The sequence below is a fragment of the Rhinoderma darwinii genome, chromosome 1, assembly GCF_050947455.1.
Source record: "Rhinoderma darwinii isolate aRhiDar2 chromosome 1, aRhiDar2.hap1, whole genome shotgun sequence".
Lineage (NCBI taxonomy): Eukaryota > Metazoa > Chordata > Amphibia > Anura > Rhinodermatidae > Rhinoderma > Rhinoderma darwinii.
In genome coordinates, this window is record NC_134687.1 from 536,674,161 (window position 1) to 536,700,010 (window position 25,850).

The 25,850-nt window shown below is 40.0% G+C and overlaps 1 long non-coding RNA gene across 6 annotated transcripts in view; it reads left to right on the plus strand.

Annotated features, from left to right (window-relative positions):
* Positions 1-25,850, plus strand: part of LOC142660634 (uncharacterized) — an 89,216-nt gene that overhangs the window by 50,987 nt on the left and 12,379 nt on the right. For 4 of the 6 annotated variants that reach the window (XR_012850549.1, XR_012850548.1, XR_012850544.1 and 1 more), the window contains 3 exons: positions 606-711; positions 3,130-3,255; positions 8,141-10,153. This is a non-coding gene — a long non-coding RNA (uncharacterized LOC142660634). The other 2 variants (XR_012850545.1, XR_012850547.1) reach the window with 2 other exon arrangements.

A 25,850-nucleotide genomic window follows, 5' to 3' on the forward strand; every position in this document is an offset into this window, starting at 1 on the left:
AACCTTTATACAATATACAGAGGCAACAGTGGTTTTAATCAGTACCTTTAGTGATACGGGTACACATAGAGTTTATATTGAAATATTAGTATTAGGCTAGGTTCACACCTCCATGGAAGAACCAGCCAAAAATGCCGGAAGAAATACTATATCTTACAGTAAATTGATAAACTACACGACAAAACCCATAAAAGTCAAGGAGTTCTGTCGGACGCCGTTAGTGTCTGTCATGTGATGGATCTGTTACTTTAGTTTTTTTTTTTGTTCTGCTTTTATGACGGAGCAGAATATTCCCTGTAGTTTGTTTATTTATGAGTAGTTAGGTGAATTGTGTATGGGTTTATAATCTTGGCCATGAATATCATTCATCACTATTACTAAGAATATGATTAATAAAAGGAATAATTAAATACTTTTTCTTTAAATATTTATTGCTATAGAACTTTATTATCAGTATAAAAACATAAATAATAAGTCAGGCAGTCATCAGCTAATTTTTCTTGCTTTTGCAGGTAGCAAGGCTTTAGCTTTTAAGAATGTCATGAAAATCTTTTTTAATCTTTCTTGCCTCAAACAATCAAAGGCTTTTTTTTTTTTTTTTTTAGATGATGAGTGAATAATCTTATGTATCAGAGCCCTTGGCTCCGAAGCCTCCATGTCAGGTTCAGTGGCAAGTTAAGGGAAGCACTTGGAGCAGCTGTGCAAGTGAAGGTGAAAAGTGTTGTAGCTTTCAGATAACCATAATGATCGTCAGTACAAGAGTAATCAGCTCACTGCCTTATCACTTCCTATCAGCGCTGCTGATCACTGGCTGATCTAATGCTCAAGCAGTTGCTTTGTCGCTCAGCAGGAGAGCACAGGCAAGCACACTTAGCAGCGGGAACCAATAGAATTGATCAATTTTACTTAAACAGCATGCCAGGGAAGACTGTGCCGTGACTGACATCACAGATAACACTCAAAGTTTACACCATAGAACATTCTGATGTCTGCTTTGATCATATTATTTCTGAAATTAGATCATCTAAAGCAAATACAGAAAGAGAAGAAAAAAACAAACATTTTTTTTTTTACCAAGTAGAAACATTTTCAGCCTTACATAAAATATAAATCCACTCATTAATAAATTTACCAATGCATAATGTGTTTGTCATTTGATTAATAAGAATTATCAAGACATTATAAAATGTATATATCTTAGGGTATGTTCACACGGCCTGTTTTCAACCGTTTTTCAGGCCGTAAACACCTCCGAAAAACGGCTAAAAGTACGGGGGCTGAACGCCTCCAAACATCTGCCCATTGATTTCAATGGGAAAAACTGTGTTTTGTTCCCATGGGATGTTATTTTTTTTACGCGACTGCTTGTAATAACGGCGCGTAAAAAATGCCCCGTAAAGAAGAAGTGCATGTCACTTCTTGAGCCGTTTTTTTTGGAGCTGTTTTTCATTGTCTCAATAGAAAAACAGCTCCAAAAACAGCTGTAAAAAATGCAGAAAAAAACCCGCTTGATGCATAAAAAACGTCTGTAAATCAGAGGCTGTTTTTCCTTGAAAACAGCTCTGTATTTTACAGCCGTTTTTTGTTAAGCGTGTGAACATAGCCTCACAGATATGGACCCGGAAATGAGTGTCTTGTTTATTTATCTACTTAGACAAGGATATAAATACTATAGCTTATTTCAGAGGGCGGTAAAATAGCCGCATTTTAGGGTCTGTATTAGGGCTGGAACATCCATCTAGATCTTGTGGTTGATGTTAGATTGGATTAGTAGACCCAGGCAGAGACAATAAAATATGTCTGAAATAGGCCTTTATAATAAAGTTTACTGAGGAAAGGGTTAGCTTGCAAATAATAGTAACATTTTTAACAGTTGTTTCACATCCTGAGATGTATGTAGGTTAGGAACATTCTTAAAAGGGTTCTCTTATAATGTGGGAGCCTGTTGCAGCATTTCTCCGCTTGGGCTTGTAAAGGGTGATCCCGATAAGAGACTCAACTGTATGATGTGCAGAATATGGCAGGTACGTAGATAAGGAAAAGGGAGGATAAGTATCCGCTCCTGGTTTTAAATACAAGAAAAGCATCAAAAACATCACCAAATTTCCCTGACCTAATGAATTCTTATTTTATTACCCACATTGCAACAAAAAGGTGATAAATAGAATTTACAAACAATAATAGAACCTATATTCATTTTTATGAAGGAGTTCCTTATTACTTCCTTGTATATTATATAGGGCTTTCTAGTTTATTTGATTTTGGATATGGTTTCAAACATAGCTGAAATATTTCTATAACAATTCCTGACTGTGTTTATTACTACCATACATATTGTACTGTATGAATAGAGTAGATATTGATAGTGGAGTAGGAAATGGACCATTGTGCTATCCAGCAACCCTGGCACATAAGACAGACAAAGTTGCTGAAGAGGTATTCTAGGACTGCTGAAACGCGGTGTAGCACCACCAAAGATGACTTCTCATATACAGTATCACCAGGCTTTACTTGATCTCAGAATTGTCATTTCATCCACTAAAAGTCCTAATTCACCTCTCTCATATACTCAAATTATTAATACCTTCACATACCATAGCTTACACCCCACCCACCAGCTTCCTGTATGCCATTTAAATACCTGGCCAATTATTTGAATGAAAAAACTTGCATAATCAGAATTTGCTTTAATCTACATGACAGGCTGCCAGCCCAGGCCGTTGCGCTGAGAGGTTTTGCTCTAACCATTCTAGTTTTCATTCCACAGGATCTCATTTTTGATTATTCTTCAGTTTTCCTGCCTTTCCATCTCTCTCTGAACTAACTTCCCTCTAATTAATATTTTGATAAACTACAGTATTTATTCCAAAGTTTAAAGGCCTGTATCCAGAATAATCCTTCTAAACCTATATGTTCTAACTTTAACTTTCATGCAAGCAGTACTTCATATTTTATCAAACTAACATCCAAAGACTCCCATTGTCTTTAGTTTTGAAAGCTCTGAACATAAAATGTTTTGGTTTAGTTCATAATTGGCCTGATACTCAGAAGAACTATACGTCAAGTTTTTTATGCAATGTAAAAGCGCAAGAATTCGAATGAAACTTCTCCTCTTCTATGTCATTTTAGGTACATCTGGATAATTACAGTGTCTTTTCTGACCGTCTAATCATTTTTGGGGTCTCCTGTGTGCAGGGGCCTTCTAGCAGGCTTTAAATAAGGATGGAAGTAAGGGGATGAGATCAGGAAACTCAGGTAAGTGCGCATAGTGTTGTGCTATTAGTGAGAATGCATCTGAAAATCTATAAACAAAAATTCTTATATCCTGTGGATATCCCATAAATGTCAAAAATGGCAATAAAGATTCCCCAACTTTCTAAACATTCTTTATACAGGCAAGAGACATTTATGAGAGAATGTAAAGCCAAATATAATAAGAACAAGTTCACACTTTGTGTTTTGCAGTGTAAAAACCACAGTCACCAGATGTTGCATGTATATGAATGAAAGCTGTAAAAAGTATTTATTTTTAGGAAAACTTCACAAGTGTGAAAATAACCTCATAACAGCAAAGCCTAGAGGTTCAACTTAAAGGTTATGTACACCTCTGAGGGCATTTAAAAAAAAAAAAAAAAATAGATTAGTCAGGCTGATTAGTGTAACTTTGTAAATAGTTTTTATTAAAAATTTGTTTTACTTTTGGAGATACAGGTGTTCGTTATTCTCTATTCAGGAGAAAACAGCACCGTAATTTCAGCCGTAATGGCATGTTGAGGTGCTTTTCGCTGCGTCCATTACGGACGTAAATGGAGCTGTTTTTCCATGGAGTCAATGGAAAACGGCTCCATTTACTTTTGAAGACGTGACAGGCACTTCTTTGACGCGGGCGTCTTTTTTTACGCCCCGCCTTTTTACAGTGGGGCGTAAAAAAAATGACCGTCTGCACAGAACATCGTAAAACCCATTCTAATGAATGGGCAGATGTTTGCCGACGCTTTGAAGCCGCTATTTCGGACGTAATTCGGGGCAAAAATGCCCGAATTACGTCCGTAAATAGTGTGTGTAAACATACCCTTACATTGAATCCGTTAGTCCCGCAACCTGATGGGTTCGGTGTCAGAGACACGCAGGATACATCTGTAAACGATCACATTTGAGGTCATAACTTAGAAGTGATAGATTACAGGTGGATCCTGTCAGCCCACAGACATGCAGGACCCGCCGACACTGTACTCATCAGGTCTGCGGGACTGACGGATTCAGTGTAAAATGAGCGGTACAGCTGTTCTGTATAGAGAATACAGAACAGCTGTATCTCCAAAAGTAAAAGGAATTTTTAATCTAAACTATTTACAAAGTTACAGTAATCACACTAAGATATTTGTTAGAAAAAAATAAATAAATGCACTCAAAGGTGTACATAGCCTTTAAAGATCCTAGGTGACTATGCAAAACCTGTAGCTGAGTCCCCCAACTATCAAATGTCATTTAAAGTACTCATCATCTCATATCGGGCAGAAGAACCTTTTGTGCTCCCTCAAGTCCCTTCACGCACAGGGGCTCGAGTGCAACTGCAACAGCTGCAAGTCCCAAAGATATGCCCCTCGGGAAGTCTTAAGCTGACCATATAAATCAAATAGCTGCCGGCTGAATGCTTGTTTGACTAAAAGCTATTTTACTCAGCTCCACCATAAGGGTAAGGCCACACGGTGCAGTCACGGTGCGCTTATGTTGCGTTTTTAAACTGCAGCAAGTCATTTTTCAATAGAAGTCAATGGTGAAATTTTGGTTATGGACAGACTGCTGCTATTATATTACAATGTGTTATTTGTGCAGTTACCTGCATCTTCATAATGTCTGACAGCATGCAGTTAATGACCGCGCTGCCAAAGTTGTTGCTGAACTGCTTGCGTTTTTGCTAACAGTTCTGCAATGCATTGTAATGAACTATAAACAGGCAGCACCTAACGAACTTCAACACGGGTGAAAACTATGTCCATCAATTATTTCCTTTAAAAACGCAACAGAACTGCAGCATAAGGGTAAGGTCACACGGTGCGTCGTTGACGCGGTTTTGTTGCGTTTGAAAACCGCATGCGGTATACTGCATGCGTTATTTGTCTCTGTAATGCTGCAGTTCTGTTGCGTTTTTAAAGGAAATAATTGATGGACATAGTTTTCATCCGTGTTGAAGTTTGTTAGGTGCTTCCTGTTTATAGTTCATTACAATGCATTGCAGAACTGTTAGAAAAAACACAAGCAGTTCAGCAACAACTTTGGCAGCGCGGTCAGTAACTGCATGCGGTCGGACATTATGAAGATGCAGGTAACTCCACAAAAAACACATTGTAATATAATAGCAGCAGTCTGTCCATAACAAACATTTCACCATTGACTTCTATTGAAAAATGACATGCTGCAGTTTAAAAACGCAACATAAACGCACCATGACCGCACCGTGTGGCCTTACCCTTACTTCCCATGCAGGAGTCTAATCAGCTATACTGACATGCTACTACAGAGGTTCTGCTCCTTTCCTGACAAGCAGGGCAGAAAGCTATTTATATTGGCTGCTCTGCAGTGCACAGAGAATCACTATGCAGAGACCTAGTTGTGTGGAGAGTGACTAAGCATGTGTGTCTACCAGCGCTCAGATCATTAGATGAATGTGTACATTGCAATACACTTTGAACACCAGGTGGCGCCATACTATGTAAGTAAATGTCTTAAAGAGGCTCTGTCACCACATTATAAGTGTCCTACATAAGGAGATGGGCGCTGTACTGTAGGTGACAGCAGTGCTTTTTATTTAGAAAAACTATCTATTTTTACCATGTTAGGAGCGATTTTAGCTTTATGCTAATTTGTTTCTTAATGCCCAACTGGGCGTGTTTTTACTTTAGACCAAGTGGGCGTTGTACAGAGGAGTGTATGACGCTGACCAATCAGCGTCATACACTTCTCTCCATTCATTTAGTCAGCGCATAGGGATCCTGCTAGATCTGTGTGCGCTGTCTTATACTGACATATTAATGTTACTGAAATGTTTAGACAGTGAATAGACATTCCTTCCAGCCAGGACGGGATGTCTATTCACAATCCCTGCACTTCATTAACGTTTCTGTGGTACTTACCGCAGAGCAAGTGTAATCTCGCGAGATCACGCTGTAAATGACAGGTTACAGCGAGATTACACTTGCTCTGCTGTAGGTTCCACAGAAACGTTAACGAAGTGTCGGGATTGTGAATAGACATCCCGTCCTGGCTGGAAAGAATGTCTATTCACGGTCTAAACACATCAGTAACGTAAATATGTCAGTATAAGGGTATGTTCACACGTCTTAATAAATGACGTCTGAAATTACAGAGCTGTTTTCAGGCGAAAACAGCTCCTAAATTTCAGACATTTTTGCAAGTACTCGCGTTTTTCGCGGAGTCCATTACGGACGTAATTGGAGCTATTTTTCAATGGAGTCAATGAAAAACGGCTCCAAAAACGTCCAAAGAAGTGACATTCACTTCTTTGATGCGAGCGTCTTTTTACGCGCCGTCTTTTGAGAGCGACGCGTAAAATTACACCTCGTCTGAACAGAACATCGTAAAACCCATTGCAAGCAATGGGCAGATGTTTGCAGGTGTAATGGAGCCGTCTTTTCAGGCGTAATTTGAGGTGTAAAACGCCCGAATTACGTCTGAAAATAGGCCATGTGAACATACCCTAAGACAGCAAATAGCGAATAACGCAGTGTCACTATGCGCTGACTAAATGAATGGGGAGAAGTGTATGACGCTGATTGGTCACTGATTGGTCAGCGTCATACACTCCTCTGTACAACGCCCTTTTGGTCTAAAGTAAAAACACGCCCAGTTAGGCATTAAGAAACTAATTAGAATAAAGCTAAAATCGCTCCTAACGTCGTAAAAATAGATTGTTTTTCTAAATAAAAACCACTGCTGTTATCTACATTATAGCGCCGATCAGATTATGTAGGAGATGGTCAAGTTATAATGTGGTGACAGAGCCTCTTTAACCCCATTGGATATTTATTTTTTTGCAGCATATAAGTGGCAAACATTGTTAATTTTTTGTGATTTTTACAATAAATCTGATATGCAATAATGCGACAATCCCTTTCACACGGTTCTAGTAATTATAAGACTTTTCGTCGTCCTTAGTTATTCTGCTGCTGAAAATGTAACTTGTCCCTTTCAGTCAGATTTACATTTATCCCCCTTCTTTTGATTCATTCTGCCTATTTTTCAGGATTGTGTTTCTCTATGGGTCTGTTCCAAGACAGAGCAGAAATGTTTATTAGTTTTGTCATTTGTCTCATACTTTAAAGGGGTCGTCCCAAGTGGGTCGTTCCTTCACAAATGGAATCTGCCCCGGCAATCAACTTATTGCTGTGCGTCTGGCTGCTGAAACCTCTGAGGATCAGTTGATATTGCAAAGTAGAATTGAAATGCAAATATAATAGGATCCATTGATGGATTCATCGTGATAATTTTTTTCAAAATTAAAACATACCGAAAAAAATAGTGTGAATTTAGCCTTACATGTATAGTCCATATATAAATGAAGTAAATTGGGCATATCTATTAATGCTGCCATATGAGCCATAGTTAAGTGACTATGTATGGCTCTGTTCACATCAACTATGCTATTGCTTCCGGCAAAACGACGGATCCGGTGCACAACAGAGACAAACGGAAACCATGGGCACCGGATCCGTCACCATTGAAATCAATGGTGATGGAAACGGAAACTTCTGGTTTCTGTTTGGGTCAGTTTGTGTCTGTTCAGGGTCCCATTCTGACGGAAAGCTCCGACGGCAACGTCAGAACGGGACCCCAACGCAGATGTGAACAGAGCCTAACTGTGGTGTGGCATGCATTATATTAGCTTTTTTGTAAACAATAATAATAATGCGACTTGCATGCCACACACTGGCACAATTGCATAGATAAATATTGGTTATTGTTTTTATTCTGTTAATATAGCACAAAAAATAAAAAGACAAACCTTCATTACAGATTCTATTTATTGTTATTGGTCACTTTACATTAGTCTTGATCAGTTCCATCATGAACAATTTTGAAGGGATCTGCCATGATGTTTTTTTTCTTTTTTAACATTTAGATCAAGGCCAACCCAAGTTTGCACCTAGCCGTAGGCAGTTGTTTGAAGCAATTGTCCTAAAAGACCTGCTATTGGCTCCTTTCACACAAAACGGTTTTCCTACATGTGATTTTATTAAAGGATATCTGTGAAAATCTCACCGATTGAAATAAAAGCAGTGCATCAAAACATCCTTTGCTACTGGCACATTGATAAAGAAAGAAATATAGTGCAACACTGTTTCCATATCTATAATGGATATCATCAAATTCATCACAGATATATTTAAATGGTACATCCAATAAAAAAAAAGTACATATTTATTGTAAAGAAAATCAGTATTGGAATGAAGTTTGCATAAAAAAACCCAGTTAAATACCCCATTTAAGACAAATTCCATGTAGTGCATCAATAGTATATTATAAAAATGCAATTAACAGTCGAATGTTTTTTTGATCTCGGAAAACAAAGATTTATTTTCCTGTGTGTTACTCTGTATTGGTCATTTAATATAGGACAATATGACCAAACAATAGGGATTTCTTGGTAACTATGTAAAGGCTTATTTTTTTAGTTATTTTTTTAAAAACTGAAACTTGTCTTAGCAGCAGGAAGATAGAAACCTTTCGCTTGTGAGCTCCTTCTCTAAAGCATTTTCTAAACAAAAAAAGTAAGAATTGATCAGAGGAGGACGAAGAAGGAAGCATTATGTATAAAAAAAATAAGATAGAGACTATAGAGCTGATATTTGTGAATGAGCCGTAAATGGTAACTGATATGCATGTATTTACTTTAGATAATAGTGTACCGTAAATACTTATATTAATCTATCAGTCCCCAATTGCAAATGTTGGCGAAAAATAAGGGTCCATTATTATTACAGGAGATAAGCCCCTATTACACCGGAATATTTTTGCCGATGCAGCGAGTGCCGATCAACGAGACATTGTGGATCGGCGATCGTCTGCTCCTGTCACAAGGCGCTATGCATGGGGATGAGCGGGCGTTACTCCGATCGCTCGTCCCCATACATTATTATCATGTCGGCAGCGCATCTCCCTTTTTAGTCAGGGAGTTGTGCTGCAGACAACAAAAATATTTTACTTTTTTAAAAACTATACGATCAGAATTTCAACATGCCCAAAATCTTATTTTCAGAGGAGATAAGCCATTGCCAGAGGTGTCTGGTAGTGGCTTATCTCGCTCTCTCCATTGAGAAAACATGCACTCTTGGTTGCACCGAACGTGTATGGGGGGGTTGAGAGATATAGCTGTCGATCAAGCGAGCGTTTGGCAGACAGCTGTTGAAAGTGTCTGGCAGTGGCTTATCCCCCTCTTCCCATTGAAATGAACATAATTGAGCTGAAAGTGCATATTTATGGGGAGGTTGGATGATAGCTATCTAATGTGTATGGCCAGAAAAAAGATTATCATGCAAAATTAACCTTTTAACAAATAAATTACTATAAACCATGGTACTCAAGATTAATATTGAGGATATAGTCACAGAAGAAAACACTTTGACTCCTGGGGGCTCATTATTATCACTTTTCACGCCATGATGTCTTTCTGTGTTCTAAGACATGTTCACCATCAGGTAAATTTGTCTAATTAACTGAAGATCGTGTGTACTATGGGTGCCATTTTTAAAATGTAACTGCTGTTCTCATAAGGTAGCCCTGAGGTTTTTCTTTAAATAAATCTGTATTTCATATTATAGTAAGGGCTGTGATTATAATGCAGTGTTTTTTTTTTTTTTTTTTAATTATATGGACTATATGCACTATGCAGCAGCATAAATTTTAAATGCAGCCCAAAATACAGGCTGTGACCCTACAAAGACTATTGAGTCCGCCCTATTTATCCATTGTGTAACGGAGTACAGCTCAGAAATAATAATAATAAATCAACAAATTGAAGATCAGGTAAAATAAGGCTTCATGTTGGGTAGTTTTCTTCTAAAGCAGGAAAGACATATCATGTATCGCGGTTTCTAATTTAAAGGCTATGTAAACCTTTGAAAGTGATTTTCTTTTAATAAAAATGTCAGTCAGTGTGATTGGTGCAACCTTCAAATAAGTTTTTCTTAAAAATTATTTTAACTTTTTGAGATACAGCTTCTCTGTATCCTGTATACAGAGCAGCTGTATCTTTCGCTATGAACCTGAATCTGTCAGTCCCGTGGACCTAACGGGTTCAATGTCAGTGGGTCCTGCATGTCTCTAGAACGCAAGAGCTACCTTTAATCTATCACCTCTAAGTTATGAACTTTGAGGTGATAGATAACAGGTGGATCCTGTGTGTCAGAGACATGCAGGACCCGCTTTCACTGAACTTGTCAGCCCCGCGGATCTGACAGGCACAGGCAGGGCCGGCTATAGGTTTGATGGCGCCCTGTGCGGAACTCTCTATTGCTGCCCGCCACAAACCAAAGATTAACCACATATATAGACACGCACATACTGGTACATATATACTGTACATACATAAAGGCAGATATTTAGACAAACAGGCAAATATGTATACACACATTCTGGAATATGCACACACATAAAGGTAAATATATAGACACACACACACACACACACACACACACACACACACACACACACACACACACACACACACACACACACACACACACACACACACACACACACAGAGCGGCACATAAATACACAGACAGTAACATATACAAATACATAAAAGCCACATATATACAAGCACAAAGACACATATGTACCCACACAAGCACATATAATCACAGTGCAGATAATGTAGTATATTTCACCTGCAGTCCTATGTAACAGCACAGATAACACAGTAATAACTCTCCGAGTATAGATAATGTAATAGATGTTACCTGCAGTCCTATGTAACACCACAGATAACACACTCTGACAACTATACCCACACATGCACATATAAACACACACAGAGGCACATATATATGTGTGTATGTATATATATATATATATATATATATATATATATATATATATATATAATATGTATCCTGCAGTGCACCTCCGAACTGGAGATACACTGTAATTATATTATTTCCAAGAATTAATTGCCATGAATTGGTTAAAGTTTTATAGATTACATATATGAAAATATGGTGTTTCCCTTAAGGGGCAGTATGGTATGTAAGGGGCAACATAGTATATAGGGGACAGCATAGTATATAGGGGGCAGCATAGTATATAAAGGGCAGTATATTATATAGGGGCAGCATAGTCAGGGCCGATTCTAGCTTTTCTGCTGCCTGAGGCAAAAATTTAAATGGCACCCCCCAGATTTTGATTGACATCCCCCTGGCTGTTCTACATCACAAGCGGACTCCTCCAACTCTTGCAGATACGCCGTTGTCTTGTACTGGTATGCGTGGTGCAGCCGGGCAGAGTATACCTCACTATATAAAGGGAAGCATATTATATAGGGGGCAGCATAGTCTATAAGGTGCAGCATAGTATATAGGGGCATCATAGTATATAAGGGGCAGCATAGTATATAAGGGACAGCATAGTATATAAGGGGCAGCATAGTATATAGGGGCAGCATAGTATATAAGGGACAGAATAGTATATAGGGGCAGCATAGTATATAGGGGCAGCATAGTATATAAGGGGCAGCATAGTATATAGCGGGGCAGCATAATATATAGGGGCAGCATAGTATATAGGGGAGCATAATATATAAGGGCCAACATAGTATATAGGGGCAGCATAGTATATAGAGGCAGCATAGTACATAAGGGGCAGCATAGTATATAGGGTGCAGCACAGATATCTTCAATTTATCTGTTCTACTTTAATATTGAACATACACACTTACAAGGAGACATAAACACATCCAGACACGCACGCACACACACACACACACACACACACACACACACACACACACACACACACACACACACACACACACACACACACACACACACACACACACACACACACACACAGAGACTCCTTCCTCCACAGGCTTACAGGCTTCTTGCAGGACGGGCTGTGGGTCGGAGCTTCCTCCTCTGTGCTGCTCCTCAACTCCTGATTACTCCGTGTGTGTAACTGAGAGCAGCTGACAGAGCCCAGTGGCGCCCTCTACATGCTGGGAGGGTGCAGCGCACACCCATAAGGCCGGCCCTGGGTGCAGGATTCAGCGAACCATACAGCTGCTCTGTATACAGGATACAGAGCACCTGTATCTCAAAAAGTTAAAATAATTTTTCAAAGTAAAACTACTTTGAAAGTTGCACCAAGAACAATGACTGACATTTTTATTAAAAAAAAATATCACTTTCGAAGGTTTACATAGCCTTTTATATAGTGGCCTACATATTTTTTTTTGTTGGATCATGTATGAATATGACAGTGTGCTTCTGTACAGGCTCTGTGCACTCTCTCTGTGTGTGCCCCATGTGTACAGGAAGCCTAAAGCTGGCCATACAGTAGTGATTTTTGTTTTCTGAACGACTTCTCGTGGTTATACTGTGAAGTTTGTAGTTTTGGACAACAACTCAATAAGTTAAAACAACAAATCGCCAATTGATCTCTGCCTTGATGTGTGGCCTGGGCTTCTTTTGATGGCATGCAGATTTGTTGTTTGGCATGAACGATTTTCCAAGAACTGCACTCCACAATGACAAAAAAGTACAACACAGCAGATCAACTCTTCCACAGATAGAGTTGCAAGAAAAGGTAACTAAAACCTTTGAAATCACCTGGATTTCTGCATTGCTTACTAATAAAATGTGGTTTGATTGATCTCTAAGTCACAATTATAGACAAACACAGTTGTACTGTTTATGTCTTTCATTGAGCACATTGAGTAAACATCCACAGTGCAAAAAAGAAAGGAAAGATGATCCAGCGTCGATAGAAGTTTTAAAAAGGAAGGATAGTTCCCACTTTTATTGGCAAAATCATTAAAAATTGAAGAGAAGACGAAGTCTCAAGGCAGGAGTAGTGAGGGTATATACCCTCACTACTCCTGCCTTGAGACTGCGTCTTCTCTTCAATTTTTAATGATTTTGCCAATAAAAGTGGGAACTATCCTTCCTTTTTAAAACTTCTATCGACGCTGGATCATCTTTCCTTTCTTTTTGCATCATACACCGTGGGCCGTTGCGGGGATCCGAGCGAGATATCCGGAGACGCAGAACCGGTGAGCTGGAGGTTTCCTCCCTTTCTTCATACTGTCATAAACATCCACAGTGCAGGGAGGAAAAGTAAGTGAACCCTTGAATTTAATAACCTACAGAAAAGATCCCCTTTAGCAGGAATCAAATCCACCAAAGTTTCCTATAACTTCAAATAAGATTTGCACAACATTGAGGAGGAATTTTTAACCTTTCCTCCCTGCAAATGTGTTTAAGTTTATTGATATCTCTGTGATATCTTGCGTGCACAGCCTTCTACAGGTCATGCCACAGCATCTCGATAGGGTTAAGGTAAGGACTCTGACTTGGCCATTCCAAAACACAAATCTTCTTCTTTTTCTACCATTCTTTACTTGATTTACTTTTGTGCTTTGTGTCATTGTCTTGTTGCATCACCCAATGTCTCTTCAGCTTGAGGTCATGAAATCCTGGCCGTACATTCTCCTGTAAAATGTTTTGATACACCTTCAAACTCATTGTTCCCTCAATGATCGCAAGACGTCCAGGCCCTGAGGCAGCAAAGCAGCCCTAAACCATGATGCTCCCTCCACCATGCTTCACAGTTTGGGTTAAGGTTTTGGTGTTTGTGGGCAGTGTTCTTTTTCCTCCAAATATAGTATTGTGCGTTTGTGCTAAAAAGTTCCCCTTTTGTCTCACCTTTCCATAGAACCTTTTCCCAGAAGTATTGTGCAACATTCAGGTAGTGCTGGTAAAACATGAGACGTACTGCAAAGTTTTTTGTGGGACAGCAGTGACCTCCATTGTAGTGTTCTTCCATGAACATCATTTTTGGTCAGCGTTTTTCTTAAAGGGGAGACATGAACAGAGGTTTTGCAGTGTGTATCGCCTTCAGTAGATCTTTTGCTGTTACCTTTGGGTTCCTTATCACCTCTTTCAGGATTGCCCGTTGTTCTCTTCAATTAATCGTAACAGGACACCAACTCCTAGGGACAGTATCAACAGTCTTGATTTTTTTTTCCATTTGCAGATAATTTGTCTAACTGTGGAATGATGTATACCAGGTCTGTATCAATGCCTTTGTAGACTTTTCTAGAATCATGTGTCTCTATAACACGTCTTCTGAGATCTTCGGAAAGATGTTTAGCTCGAGGCATGGTCCACACTAAACAATCTCTCTTCAAAAGAACAGATTTGTCAGTAACTAGGCTATGTGGGCTTTTATTTAAAGAGGATCTGTCACTAGTTTAGTAATGCCCTATCTCCTAGCTAATCTAATAGGCGCTGTCACACTGATAATGTTAGTGAAAATTGTGTCCCAGAACGTTTATTATTTTAAAAGTTATGAGCTTTTTTCTAAATTTGCAAACACCAGCGATTCTCCTGAGGTGGAGCTACATCACAGCCTCTGACGCTGTCCTAATACCAAGAAGCTGCTTCACACAGTGTGAAAGTCTGAGGCTACAAAGAGCCATATTATGAGATTCTTATCTTTATATGACACCAGGATCGCAGTTCTAGCTGTGAAACAACCAGAGGTATCACCAGTTGAATACACAGTCATGAATGGAAGCTGTATACTATATGGTCACGCTGTTTTGCTGGGCAGGGAAGGGGGAGAAGCTGTATGCTGATTGGACAGCGTCATACAGAAAACATTACACCGCCCAGAGTGAAAAAGAAAGAGTTACCTCCCATTTGGCAAGTATAGCCAAATTAGCATAGTTAGAATAAATGCTCATAACTTTGCAAATAATAAATTTTTTGAAAAAAAAAATCACACTGTAGTTGTCAGCTTCATAGCATCTATTAGATTAGTTAAGAGATAGGGAATTAATAAACTAGTGACAGATCCTCCTTAATGGGCCATGCACATTTGAAGCCCACACTTCCAATCTTACTTAAAACACCTTTGACAAATAGAAGTCAGTAACACAGAGGTTCACAAACTTTTCCTCCCTGCACTGTGGATGTTTACTCAATGTGCTTATTAAAAGACATGGTCAGTATAAATGTTTGTGTGTTATTAGTTTAGTTAGATTGTGTTTATCTATAATTGTGACATTCAGACCGCATTTTATTTGTAATCCAGGTAATTCCAAAGGGTTTCCTTACATTTTCTTTCAACTGTATCTGCCTTCGGTTGACATCTGTAATGCTAATTTATGTCATGAAGATGTGAATGTGCTAACATGCCCTTTTTACCCATCCAAAATCTCTAGTGCATGCCCTGCTTATGTCTTACATTTACTTTATGTTAGTACCTACTTACACTTCAGCTGTTATCTTTTGAAGAACAGGTCAGAATATAAAAGATAATATTTAATTTCCTACACTAATGTTTCCCACCAATCTTTTTAGAGAGTTATGTCTTTTTAGAGTTGTTAATGTTAATCTGAATTACAGAATTTATTTTAGTCCATCTGAAGGACTAGTCGATATGTTTGAAGAATGGATGTGAAATGATCATATGATTCGAAAATCCAGTCACAAGCTATCTGAAAAATGCCTTCTACTGTGTCAAAATCCTTTACTGCATCAGGATTATAGAACTTCTTTCGGAATGTTTTAAAGGGGTTATCCTACTTTAGTACAGGATGCCGTCACCTACTGATAATGGGGAGACGACAGATGGAATCCCCAAGGTCCTCAGAAGGAAGGAGCTGCAGTATTGAAGTTCTGCTTCCTACTTTACAGAATTTCTGTGCTCAATGATGCTCCCGGCCACTAGCTTTGCAGTGAGCTACACAGCCCCAATCACTTAAATAGGACTGTGTTGCAGTTCCCTGCACAGCGGCGCTCCTGGCTACCCTCAATCCCTTCATTCTTGTGACCAGCAGGGGTCCCAGATGTCAGACTCTCACCACTCATGATGTTATGGCCTATCCTAGTGATAGGCCATAACATTATAAGATGAGAATACTTCTTTAAGATTCAGCCAATGCAATAATACTTTTTTGTTCATTCAAGAATTTTTACTTATGTTACTTTTAAGCACTACAAATGTTAACATAGCTTCTGTATGAACGTTGTTAGAGATCTATAATAAACTTATCTCAAACACAGTGCATACACTCCATTGTTTTTCAATATATTTGCATACTTTCTCTTGACACTTTTTTCATGATTCCTGGTGTCATTTGTTAAACTATTAAAGATATACGAATGTAAAAGTTTGCAGACTCCAAAAGAGATCATTGAAATGTATACCTCCAAGGGTCAGCTCATGATGGAAGTAAAATCTTTATTTGAAGAGATAAGCAATCAACTGAAATCCATCCTCTTTAAATAAACTGATTCTCAAGTATTTTCCCAGTGTTAGTGTAGCTTGTTGTCTGTGATGTCCCCTAGGGCTCTTTCCTCAGCTCTCTGATTTGGTGTATAAAGGCGGCTCGGGTTGATGGATTACTGTGTCATTGCAGCCTGCAAAGGATTAATTTGTTTCATTGATTCCTCTTTAGGCAGATTGCCAGGATACTGTGCTTCCCACCTTTCTCCCAGACTTCCAGCAGTAATAGACAGTAATAGTCTAAGACAAATCTGTCTTTTCTTGTGTAAGTGGGAGCACAGATTCTACGAAAGCTGCAAAACTGGCGTATTGTTTATTTGTTTCTATTATTCCCTGACACCAATGTAGAATTGATGCTTTTTTGCTATAACGAAGAATAAAAAAAAATATATGTGTGGTGGAAAGAATTAGAGCTCTTAAAATATGCATGCGGAATACTTCTGGTAATCTGGCACTCTCTGGAACAACATAATGTTGGATTACTAGATTTTCAGACTATGTGCTGTATAAAAAAATTAAATTAAACAGATATTAGAAAAGTGCAAAAGTTATACACTAGCGTTTCAGGTCATATAAAATGGGAACAAAGACTATCCACTGATAGTCTAAAGAAGGTTACAGTGCTAAAGAGAAGTACATATAAAACAAGGTGCACTATTGTATAAAGATTTATAAATAATAATACAATTATAGTATTGTCTGTTAGTGATATAACATAATCTGAAATACATAAAAGCAATAATAGCCACAATTCACATACTAATGCATCCAAAAATGTCACCAGTTGATCCACCAAATAGCATATATGATTTATCCAGCAATATTTATTGATTGGTGGCGATGTACCAGACTCGAATGTAATCCAGATAAAGATGAAGATATATCCAGTTATTCTAAATAATTTAAAGACTCGCATTTGGATTTTAAAGATATCAAATCAATTCATCAAATCTTGTACAGTAGATTGATAAAATGCTGCCTTATCTGTCAACAAAGCAAGGACTCCAAGGTCTCCAATTTTATGAATAATTAGAAAAGAAATTCACCGGTAATGTGATATATACGACAAACAGAGTATTATTGTGCAGACTTTGATCCTGTTGGGTACAGTTATCTGTATATCTGATATTGAATATATGGTTAATGATATTGGAATATTTTCCACATCTATTAATAAATATACATATCAGAAGGTTCATAACACGGCATTGCATACAGTTGGTCCAGAATTATTTGGACAGTGACACAAGTTTTGGCATTTTATCTGTTTACCAAAACATGTTGAATATACAGTTATATAATCAATATCGGCTTAAAGTGCAGACTCTCAGCTTTAATTTGAGGGTATTCACATCCTAAATTGAGGAAGGGTTTAGGAATTACAGCTCTTTAGGCGTAATCACACGTTGCGGATTTGTCGCAGATTTTGTTGCGGTTTTGACGCAGATCTCATCTTTTTGCATTGCAAAGTGTAAAATCTGCACTGAAAATCTGCGTGAAATCCGCGACGTGTGAACTTAATATGTAGCTGCCTCTTCTTCAAGGGATCAAAGGTAATTGGACAATTATCTCAAAAGCTATTTAATGGGCTGCATGGGCTATTCTCTCTTTAATCCATTATCAATTAAGCAGGTAAAAGGTCTGGAGTTGATTCCAGGTGTGGCATTTGCATTTGGAAGCTGTTGCTGTGAACCCACAACATGAGGTCAAAGGAGCTCTCAATGCAAGTGAAACAGACCATCGTTAGGCTGAAAAAAATGAAGAAATCCATCAAAGAGATAGCATAAATGTTAGGAGGGGCCAAATCAAGAGTTTATTACATTCTTTAAAAAAAAAAAAAAAGAGCACACTGGCGATCTCGTGAACTCCCAACGGCCTGGACTTCCATGGAAGACAACAGTGGTGGATGATCGCAGAATCCTTTCCATGGTGAAGAAAAATCCCTTTACGACATCTGACCAAGTGAAGAACTCTCCTGGAAGTAGGTGTATCAGTATCTAAGTCTACAATAAAGAGAAGACTTCATGAGAGCAAATACAGAGGGTTCACCACAAGGTGCAAACCATTTATCAGCCCCAAAAATAGAAAGGCCAGATTAGACTTTGCCAAACAACATCTAAAGAAGCCAGCCCAGTTCTGGAACAGCATTCTTTGGACAGATGAAACGAAGATCAACCTGTACCAGAATGATGGGAGGAAGAAGTATGGAGAAGGCTTGGAACGGCTCATGATCCAAAGCACACTACATCCTCTGTAAAATGTGGTGGAGACAGTGTGATGGCATGGCCATGCATGGCTGCCAAAGCCAGTGGGTCACTAGTGTTTATTGATGATGTGACTGAAGACAGAAGCAGCTGGATGAATTATGAAGTGTTCAGGGATATACTTTCTTCTCAGATTCAACCAAATGCAGCAAGGTTGATTGGATGTTGCTTCACAGTACAGATGGACAATGACTCAAAACATACTGCAAAAGCAACCCAGGAGTTTTTTTTAAGGCAAAGAAGTGGAATAATCTGCATTGACCAAGTCAATGACCAGATCTCAAACCGATCGAGCATGCATTTCACTTGGTTAAGACAAAACTTAAGGCAGAAAGACCCACAAACGAGCAACTACTGAAGACAGCTGCAGTAAAGGCCTGGCAAACCATCACAAAGGAGGAAACCCAGCGTTTGGTGATGTCCATGTTATCCAGACTTCAGGCAGTCATAACCCTCAAAGGATTCTCTACAAAGTATTAAAAAAAACATTTTGTTCATGGTAATGCAAATTTTTCCAATTACTTTTGAGCAGGGCCGGCCCTAGGATAGATAGCGCCCTGTGCGAAATGATCTTTCGGCGCCCCACCCCATCATTAAAAAAAAAAAATGCCCCATAAAAAAATTATAATGCCCCTTTAGTGCCCCCATACAGTATAATAATAATATTTAATAATATAATATATTACAACCCCTTCAAGGACACAGTATTTTGTCCTCTAATTGTGCCCACAGTATTATGCCATCTGTAGTACCCCTACACAGTATAATGTCTGCTTAGTGGCCCCCACACAGTATAGTGCCCCTATAGATTTTGCCATACAGCCTCCCTGTAGACAGTGCCATAATCCCCCACCTCCTTTTTGTAGATCGTGCCATACAGCCCCCCACACCTCCCCCTTGTAGACAGTGCCATACAGCACCCCACCTCCCCCTTGTAGACAGTGCCATACAGTCCCCCACATCCCCCTTGTAGATCGTGCCATACAGTCCCCGCACCTCCTCCTTGTAGACAGTGCTCCCAAACAAAAACAAAAATTTTACTCACCTAGGCCCCGTTCCACGACGAACTGAGCTGCTCCATGATGGGATCCTGTAGCCTAGTACAGAGTTTCCCAACCTTTTCGGACTCGAGGCAGCACTGGAAAAACAAAATTTACTCTTGGCTCCCCTACCAAAAATTGTTTTGAGAAAGACAGAAAACGGCTAAGAACAAGCACTCCACTCGTAGGGTATGTTCACACATGTTTTTTGTAAGGCAAAAAAAATCTCCCTCAAAATTCCTTCAGCAACTGACAGCGTGTGTGACCTTTTTTTTGTGTATTTTCTTAAGCTGTTGAAGCGAATGCAAAAGACGCAGGAAAGAAAAGCTCCAAACGGGCGCCGCAGGTATATTCTGCCTCCTATTAATTTCAATTGGAGGCCAGAGGTGGAAACCACTTGAAGACCATCAGCCCCCCACTCACAGTAAAATGACCATCAGCCCCCCACTCACAGTAAAATGACCATCAGCCCACCACTCACAGTAAAATGACCATCAGCCCCCCACTCACAGCAAAATGACCATCAGCCCGCCACTCACCGATTCCCCATGTAGGTAGTGCCACACAGCCCCTTGTAAGTAGCACCACACAGCCCCTTGTAGGTAGCGCCACACAGCTCCTTGTGGGTAGCACCACACAGCCCCTTGTGGGTAGCGCCACACAGCCCCTTGCGGGTAGCACCACGCAGCCCCTTGTGGGTAGCACCACACAGCCCGTTGTGGGTAGCGCCAGACAGCCCCCTTGTAGGTAGCGCCACACAGCCCCCTTGTGGGTAGCACCACACAGCCCCTTGTAGGTAGCACCACACAACCCCCCTGAGGGTAGCGCCAGACAGGCCCCTTGTAGATAATGCCACACAGCCCCCTTGTAGATAATGCCACACAGCCCCCTTGTAGATAGTGCCACACTGCCCCCTTGTAGATAGCGCCACACAGCCCCCTGTAGAGTGCACCACACAGCCCCCTGTAGGGAGTGCCACACAGCCCCCTGTAGGGAGGGCCACACAGCCCCCTATAGGGAGGGCCACACAGACCACTGTAGGGAGTGCCGCACAGCCCCCTGGTAGGAAGTGTCGCAAAGACCCCTGGTAGGGAGTGCCACACAGCCCACAGCCCCCTGGTAGGGAGTGCCACACAGCCCCCTGGTTGGTAGTGCCCCACAGCCCCCTGGTTGGTAGTGCCCCATAGCCCACTGGTTGGTAGTGCCCCACAGCCCCCTGGTTGGTAGTGCCCCAAAGCCCTCTGGTTGGTAGTGCCACACAGCCCACAGCCCCATGGTTGGTAGTGCTACACAGCCCCCTGGCTGGTAGTGCCACACAGCCCACAGCCCCCTGGTTGGTAGAGCCACACAGCCCCCTGCTTGGTAGTGCTACACAGCCCACAGCCCCCTTGTTGGTAGTGCCACACAGCCCACAGCCCCCTGGTTGGTAGTGCCACACAGCCCACAGCCCCCTGGTAGGTAGTGCCACACTGCCTACAGCCCCCTTGTAGGTAGTGCAAGCACTACGAAGTGACCCTGATAGTTGTCAGACAATAGACATTCAAAAAAGGACAACTGTGCAGGAGCACACAAAATACCCAGCTTTCCCAGCTCTCAAATAAATGTGTGGAATTAAACTAAGATATAACTTTTATTTAGTCTGAATAAAGGATTAATCCTTTCAGCTAGATTAAATAAAAGTTATATCTTAGTTTATTTCCACACTTTTTTTTGATACCCGGGAAAGCTGGGTATTTTGTGTGCTCCTGCACAGTTGTCCTTTTGTAGGTAGTGCCACACAGCCCACAGCCCCCCTGTAGATAGCAACCCCCCCTTCCAGTATAGATAGCGCCACTGTAGCTCCCTGAAGGAGTGGAAAAACGCCTCTGCCTCCCATTGAAATTAATAGGAGGCGATTTCAGACATTTTTTGGCTCGGTTTCCCACGCGGTTTTTGTATCAAAGTCAGCGCCAAAAAACATAGTGAGAACTAGGCCTTACAGCTAAATTCTGCCGTTGGCACTGCGTGCTAGGGTCCGCAGTGCCATCAAACAAATCACGTAAATTAACGGGCTTCTGGCACAGGGAACATGCCATTAGCCCTTTAATTTACGCGGAAAATGGAAATGGCTACTCTAAGATTTATAACTTTCTACCCTTCAATTTTAAGGGTACATGCGAGCCATTATAGTACAGAGGGGTTCCATTCTCCATATATATTTCAGTCATAAAGTTTTAAAAATGTAGTTTAATTTTACAAAAAGGTAAGAATTTAGGGTTTGATTTATCATCACGATGTTAATAAGATTGCTTTATAACTTGCTTTGACCTTTTAGGCTTTAACATCCATACAAATTGTAATGCACTTCACTAAATACAGACAAGATTGATTAAATTAGATTGCAATATGGAATGAGACTATTTATGTATTATGATGCAGTAAAGTATTTTTCTTTTGAAGAATAATGTCTTATGTGAGAATACAATGCTGTTACGGAAATTCTCCTTTTATTGAGTACATAAACTCCTCTGAGGGAAAATATTCTATTATTGAGGACTCAAATGCCTTCAAATATGTCGTACTAACACTTTAGAAAATGCATTCCTTTTGACTGTACATAAATGCCTTATGTAAGTCATTGATGAATAAATAAGAACGGTACAATGCAGTGCCAGCAGACATACGTCCTGAAGTCGGATAAATGTCAGGTCATGAAACAAGAAATCTAGGAAATCCAATGGTTTTTCTATGGTCTATTATTCATTCAATCCTTGACAGGCTTTACGATTACAAACCCTTTGATTGACTAACTAGACGTTTGGGGAGTGATTTATGAATCTGGCACACTTTGCTGACTGAAATGCTGTAACTGTGCTGTATATATAAATGTCTTTATTCAGCAATAAGTTATGGATGGGAAATATTATTACTAATTTACAAAGTGTGAATATGTTCCATGGGACTCAACATTTACAGATAAACAGACCTTATCTATGTAGTATATAATTTTTAGAATATTTTCATGGTTCAATTTTAGGTTAAGATTATTGTCTATTAAGGTTGAAAACTACAAATAGATATGACAATGACTGTTTGAACAGGTGTAGCCGGCTATTTAGAATTAGAACAAAATTATTCTTTATTGAAATATTCTTCATGCATTATGCTTGATTTGTTGAGACTTTCCACTTTGCTTCTACTTTTTAAATATCTATCTATCTATCTATCTATCTATCTATCTATCTATCTATCTATCTATCTATCTATCTATCTATCTATCTATCTATCTATCTATCTATCTATCTATCTACACTAGTCCTGCTCAATGAATTAGAGTATCATCAAAATTTATTTCAGTAATTCAATTTGAAAAGTGAAACTCATATATTCTATAGATTCATTACAAACAGATTGTTCTATTTCCAGCATTTTTTTCTTTTAATCTTGACGATTATGGCTAACAGTTAATGAAAACCCAAAATTTAGTCTCTCAGAAAATTAGAATATTACATAGGCCCAATTTCAAAAATAATTGAAAAAAGACACATGTCCATCATGTTCAACCAAGGGATGGGAAAAGGGAAGGGAAAACTTTCTACACATAGGAGCTAATATTTTTTCATTCTAGGAAATGATCTAAGCCTTTTTTAAAGCCATCTACTGTCCCTACTGTGACCAGCTCCTGGGGTAGACTATTCCATAGATTCACAGTTCTCACAGTAAAGACGGAGGGAGTTTTTTGAGGGGGTTTTACATGGAACAGGATTTCACCATATTTTTAGTATGCACCATTCATATATTTATATAAGTTAATCATGTCCCCCCTTAGTCGTCTTTTCTCAAGGCTAAATAGGTTTAGTTTTTTTAATCTTTCCTCATAACTTAGATTCTCCATGCCCCTTATTAGCTTTGTTGCTCTTCTTTGTATTTTTTATAACTCCAGGGCATCCTTTTTATGAACTGGAGCCCAGAACTGAACTGCATATTCTAGATGAGGCCTCACTAATGCTTTGTAAAGCAGTAATATTATATCCCTGTCCCGTAAGTCCGTGCCTCTTTTAATACACAACAATATCTTGCTGGCCTTTGAAGCAGCTGATTGACATTTCATGCTGTTTTTTAGTTTATGATCTACAAGTACACCAAGATCCTTCTCAACAAGTGACTACCCCAGTATAGCTCCCCCTAGAACATATGATGTGTAGCGTCCATGGCCACGGGTCGTCAGGTTTACTGGCCTCCCGATGCCTGCAGCCATGGATCAGTGAGCACTGGCTCGCATCTCCTTCCTAGGAGACGCCAGTGCTCACTTCCGCTCTGGTCCGCTGTGTCCCGTAGGGTGCGCGCGCACGCTCGTGCCCGGTTTTAAAGGGCCAGCGCGCGCACATGTGAAACAATCATCATCATCAACTACACATGATTCCTGGACTATAAGAAGGGCCCTTCTGATCCTTGCCTGAGCGTTGTTAGTGTATCCCAAGTCCCTTATTGTTTTCCCGTTCCAGTTGTCAGCCGTGCCCTGTTACCCGTATCCTGTATCCCGTGCTGTGTTCTCGTTTCTGAGCCTCTTAGTGTTCGAGTCGTGTCCTACTGCACCTGCTGTCGTTTGCCACGTCCAGTGTCTTCTGCAACGTCCAGTGTCGTCTGCCACATCTAGTTCTGTCCGCCATGTCTGGCGCAACCTGCTGCACTTACCTCCATCTGTGCTGAAGCCACAGCCACTGTCTGGACTAGTTCAGGTACCCGTGTGTTACGAACTGCTATAGACTTTTGTATAGACTGCGACTAGGCCAGCTGCCTCTCCGCTATGGTGGAGCGGCCTAGTGGATCCACATACCCTGTGATCGTGACATGATGCATGCAGATTGTTGGTACCCAGATGCATAACTTTACATTTATCTACATTAAACTTCATTTGCCAAGTGGATGCCCAAACACTTAGTGTGTTCAAATCAGTTTGCAATTTACGAACATCTTCCATAGACTGAACAATACTACATAGCTTGGTGTCATCTGCAAAAATAGAAATAGTGCTATTAATCCCATCCTCTATATCATAAATAAACAAATTTAATTATATTGGCTCCAGCACTGAACCCTGGGGTACACCACTTATAATCGGGGACCATTCAGAGTAGGAATCATTGACCATAACTTTTTAGATACGGTCCTTGAGCCAATTCTTAATCCAATTACAAACTGTACTTTCTAAACCTATAGACTTTAATTTACCCATTAGACGACTATGAGGGACAGTGTCAAATGCCTTTGCAAAGTCCAAAAATGCTATATCCACAGCGGCCCCTCTGTCTAGGCTTCTGCTCACCTCTTCATAAAAACAAATCAGGTTGGTTTGACAACTTCTGTTCTTAGTAAAACCATGCTGGCTTTCACTTGTAATACTATTTTCTGTCACATAATCCTGCATATAGTCCCTCAATAGCCCCTCAAAATTTTTCCCATGATTGATGTTAAGCTAACTGGTCCATAATTACCCGGGGAAGACCTAGAGCCCTTTTTGAAAATAGGGACCAAATTTGCCATGCGCCAGACCCGTGGCACTATACCAGTCACTAGAGAATCTCTAAATATTATGAAGAGGGGGACAGAAGTAACTGAACTAAGCTCTTTAAGAACTCTCGGGTGTAACTGTCCCGATCTGTGAGTATTGTGGACCCACTGGGCCGTACTGCTGGCCAACAGGATACAAGTCAAAGTCTATAGTTCGTATAGGTGTACCTGTGGTAACTTCAGACAGTAGAAGGATAGGCTCGGATGGGACCTTGGCAGCATGCAGATACCAGGCGTAGTGTAACAAGACAGGCGTAGTATACAGAACAACACGACTCCAACTCTACATGGCACTGGAACAAGATAGCACGGGATACAGGGTACAGGCAGAAGGAACGGGAACACTGGAACTAGAAAACACTCACGGGATCATTTGCAGAGACAGACAACGGTAGGTACAAACATAGTCCAGGGTGATCTGGGAGCAATCAGCTCAAATCTAAAACATGTGTTTGCTCTGGTT